We start from the raw sequence: 5,000 nt of genomic DNA on the forward strand, positions 1-5,000 counted from the left end.
CCTGCTATTTTGCAAGTTCTCCCACTTCGAAATCATGGAGGGGTCTGAAATTTTCACGGTAGGTGCATGCCCACTGTATGAGAGATAACCTAAAAAGAAAAATTCAGAAATCTCAATCTATGATTTTTTAACAATTTATTCGTGTGATACAGCTGAAAATAAGTATTTGAACACCTGTCTATCAGCTAGAATTCTGACCCTCAAAGACCTGTTAGTCCACCTTTAAAAGTCCTTCTCCACTCCACTGTATAATCCTGAATCAGATGCACCTGTGTGAGGTCGTTACCTGCATAAAGACACCTGTCCACCCCATACAATCAGTAAGACCCAAACATTCAGCATGGCTAAGAGCAAAGAGCTGTCCAAAGACACCAGAGACAAAATTGTACAACTCCACAAGGATGGAAAGGGCTACGAAGAAATTGCCAAGCAGCTTGGTGAAAAAGGGTCCACTGTTGGAGCAATCATTAGAAAATGGAAGAAGCTAAACATGACGGTTAATCTCAATCGGAGTGGAGCACCATGCAAGATATCACCTGGTGGGGTCTCAATGATGCTAAGAAAGGTGAGGAATCAGCCCAGGACTACACGGCAGGACTTGGTCAATGACCTGAAACGAGCTGGGACCACTGTTTCCATGGTCACTGTTGGTAATACACTAAGACGTCATGCTTTGAAATCATGCATGGCACGGAAGGTTCCCCTGCTTAAAGCAGCACATGTTAAGGCCCGTCTTAAGTTTGCCAATGACCATTTGGATGATCCAGAGGAGTCATGGGAGAAAGTTTTGTGGACAGATGAGACCAAAATTGACCTTTTTGGTCATAATTCCACTATGCGTGTTTGGAGGAAGAAGAATGATGCGTACCATCCCAAGAACACCATCCCTACTGTGAAGCATGGGGGTGGTAGCATCATGCTTTGGGGCTGTTTTTCTGCTCATGGGACAGGACGACTGTACTGTATTAAGGAGAGGATGACTGCAGCCATGTATTGTGAGATTTTGGCCAAAAACCTCCTTCCCTCAGTCAGGTCATTGAAGATGGATCTGGATCTTCCAACATGACAATGACCCAAAGCACACAGCCAGGAAAACCAAGAAGTGGCTTCGTAAGAACCATATCAAGGTTCTGGAGTGGCCTAGCCAGTCTCCAGACCTAAATCCAATTGAAAATCTTTGGAGGGAGCTGAAAGTCTGTGTTACTCAGCGACAGCCCAGAAACCTGACTGATCTAGAGAAGATCTGTGTGGAGGAGTGGGCCAAAATCCCTCCTGTAGTCTGTGCAAACCTGGTGAAGAACTACAGGAAACGTTTGACCTCTGTAATTGCAAACAAAGGCTACTCTACCAAATATTAATGTTGGTGTTCAAATACTTATTTTCAGCTGTATCACACGAATAAATTGTTAAAAAATCATAGATTGTGATTTCTGGATTTTTCTTTTTAGGTTATCTCTCATACAGTAGACATGCACCTACCATGAAAATTTCAGACCCCTCCATGATTTATAAGTGGGAGAACTTGCAAAATAGCAGGGTGTTCAAATACTTATTTTCTTGACTGTATGTATGTATATATATATATATATATATATATATATATATGTGTGTGTGTGTGTGTGTACACATGTATATATAGGTATATACTGTATGTATGACTTTTATATGTATACTGTATGTACTATATATATATATATATATATATATATGTATATATATATATATATATATATATATATATATATATATATATATATATATATACACACACACATATAGATGTATGTATACATACATACATAAACACATATACAGTATGTATTGATACATATATACATACACAAACATATATATAGAAACATATATACATAAACTTTTATATATACATACATACATAAATAAATATATGAATAAACATATATATATATATATATATATATATACATATATATATATATATATATAGTACATATATATAGTACATACAGTATACATACAAAAGTCATACATACAGTATATACCTATATATACATGTGTACACACACACACATATATATATATATATACATACATATATATATACATATATATGTATATATACAGTATATACTGTTTGTGTATGATTTATACATGTATACTGTGTGTATATTTACATATATACGTGTGTGTAGATATGTGTATTTATACATATATGTATTTATACATATGTATATTTATATATGTATATATCTGTATATGCATACATGTTTACATACATACATATATATATATATATATATATATATATATATATATATATATATGTATATATATATATATATATGTATATATATATATATATATATATATATGTATATATATATATATATATATGTGTATATGTACATAACATACTTCAACGTACATAACATACTTCAGTGACTGACTCATATATAGAAGAGTGAGTACAAAAGTACTACAGTAGAAATAATACATAAACAAGTAACTGTCAGCAGCAAACTCGTACTTTGTTATGATTTAGTGGCATGCACTTTATTTCCTGTATTGATCTCTGTGGATGTTTCGTGTTTGGCAAGCAGCTGAAGAAAAAAAGCCGCTTGGAAGCGAAACAAAACAAAATCTATTTGAGATGAAACAAAGCAGCGTCGTCCTCCTGAGTGTCATCTGTTGCTCACAGCGTCCTGCCAACGCTCGCCGCCACCGCCATATCCTCTCTTTCGTCACGCCCGCGCTACATTCCCACCCGCGACTTCCTGCTCTCTATCCTGGCTGCCGCTCTCCTGCTTTGAAGCAGCGCTCAACGCCATCTTCTCGGCCCCCGGAAGATGGAGCGGACATATTGGATGCGAGAGCGCCATGCAAATTAACGCGGCAGGCGTGGACGTGCTTTGTGCCGCTCTTTGTCAGGTCCAATCCTCCAAAAAGAGGCCGGGGTTGCAAGAAAGAGGTGCATCGACAATTTGGAAGATGCTGGCAGCCGATTTGGGACTACATCACAATTTGGACAACATCTCGGAGACGCTGTCTGCTCTGCATGGCGAGGCACGATTATTTTGAGGAGCGGAAATAGACAACGAGACTGAAAAGTTTACATAAACATTCTAATCTGGGTGATAATGAGGGTAATAATTATGTTTTGGGGTTGTTCTGTGTATTTTTATAGTTTATAGTGCCGACGGGTGCGTGTTAAAGTGCCTGCTGCGTCAAATAAGGCCTCAACATTCTACTTTGACAAAATAAAAGCATGTTTTATTTTAAGTTTCTGAGCTGGAGTATGTTTCGAACTATGTACAGACGTGTTGTTTTGCTTTGTTTTGTCAGAAAAACTAGCGTCAGAATGGTAGCAAATATGGCGCCTCTCTTTATACACGATGTTAGCATGCTAACATTTTATGCTAGCATTTTAGTCAATTTTGTATGTTCACACCTACAGTCCCTGGATTTTGATACCTGGAACCACAAGAGGACTATGTTAACTTCTACTATGTTAGCATGCTAACGTTTGTATATTAACATTAGCAAGTTAAAGTTTTGTGCTAGCATTTTAGCTAATTTTGTATGTTTACACCTGGATTTTGATACGTAGCACCACAAGAGGACTATGTTAACTTCCCCTATTTTAGCATGCTAATGTTCCTATATTAGCATTAGCATGCTAAAGTTTGAGCTAATTTTGTTCCTTTAAACCCAAAAGACATGTTTTTTTTATACTTGGTGCCATCTTAGAACTATGCCAACTCATTCTATGTTCCTATGCTAACATGTTATGCTATTGTTTGAGCTCATTTTGAATGTTTGAACTAAAAAAAAAAGGTTTTTTGATACTTGGCATTATGTTTGAAGTAAACTAACTTTTTCTATGTTAGCATGCTAACTTTAGCATGGTATGTTTTATGCTAGCATTTTAGCTAATTTTGTTCCTTTAACCTAAAAATTATAGTTTTTGATAAGAGGTATGCTAAATCATTTTATGTTAGCATATGAACATTAGCATGCTAACATTTTATGCTAGTATTTTAGTTAATTTTGCATGTTTACACCTACAACCCCTGGATTTTGATATGTGTCACCATTGTAGGAGTATGTTAACTTCTCCAATGTTATCATGCTAACATTCGTATATGAACATTAGCATGCTAAAGTTTTGTGCTCGCATTTTAGTTAATTTTGTATGTTTACACTTACAATCCCTGGATTTTGATACGTGGCACCACAAGAGGAGTATATCAACGTCTCTTATGTTAGCATGCTAACGTTTGTATATTAGCGTTAGCATGCTAAATTTTTGTGTTAGCATTTTTGTGTTAGCACTCCTAATTTGTATGCTAGCATTTCAGTTAATGTTGTATGTTTACACCTACAATCCCTGGATTTTGATATGTGGCACTACTATAGGAGGATGTTAACTTCTTCTAAGTTATCATGCTAACGTTTGTATATTAGCGTTAGCGTGTTAAATTTTTGTGCTCGCATTTTAGCAAATGTTGTTACTTCAAACCCAAAAAACATGTTTTTTGATACTTGGTGCCATCTTAGAACTATGCCAACTCATTTTATGTCCCCGTGCTAACATTACATTTTATGTTATTATGTTAGCTAATTTTGTATGTTTGAACTTAAAAAAAATCTTTGAAGTACACTAACATTTTGTATGTTAGCCTGCTAACTTTAACATGCTATTGTTTTATGCTAGCACGTTATCTCATTGTGTTCCTTTAAACTTAAATACTATAATTTTTTATACTTAGCCCCAACTAAGAGGTATGCTAACTCATGCTATGTTAGCATGCTAACGTTAGTATGCTAACATTTTTATGCTAGCATTTTATCTCATGTTGAATGTTTACACCTACAATCCCTTGATTTTGACACTTAGCACCACTTTGGGAGAATGTTAACTTCTACGATAGCAAGCTAAAGTTTGTTTGCCAACGCACTTTAGCTAATGGTGTTCGTTTGAATCTAAAAATCATGGCGCCATCTTAGAACTATTTCAACTC

At 35.6% G+C, this 5,000-nt stretch overlaps 1 protein-coding gene across 1 annotated transcript in view; it reads right to left on the reverse strand.

The window, feature by feature from the left end:
* The window catches only part of cdh11 (cadherin 11, type 2, OB-cadherin (osteoblast)), a 172,977-nt gene that overhangs the window by 5,190 nt on the left and 162,787 nt on the right, over positions 1–5,000 (reverse strand). The window lies entirely within an intron of this gene.

This window comes from Nerophis lumbriciformis, linkage group LG02, assembly GCF_033978685.3.
Source record: "Nerophis lumbriciformis linkage group LG02, RoL_Nlum_v2.1, whole genome shotgun sequence".
NCBI classification, from domain to species: domain Eukaryota; kingdom Metazoa; phylum Chordata; class Actinopteri; order Syngnathiformes; family Syngnathidae; genus Nerophis; species Nerophis lumbriciformis.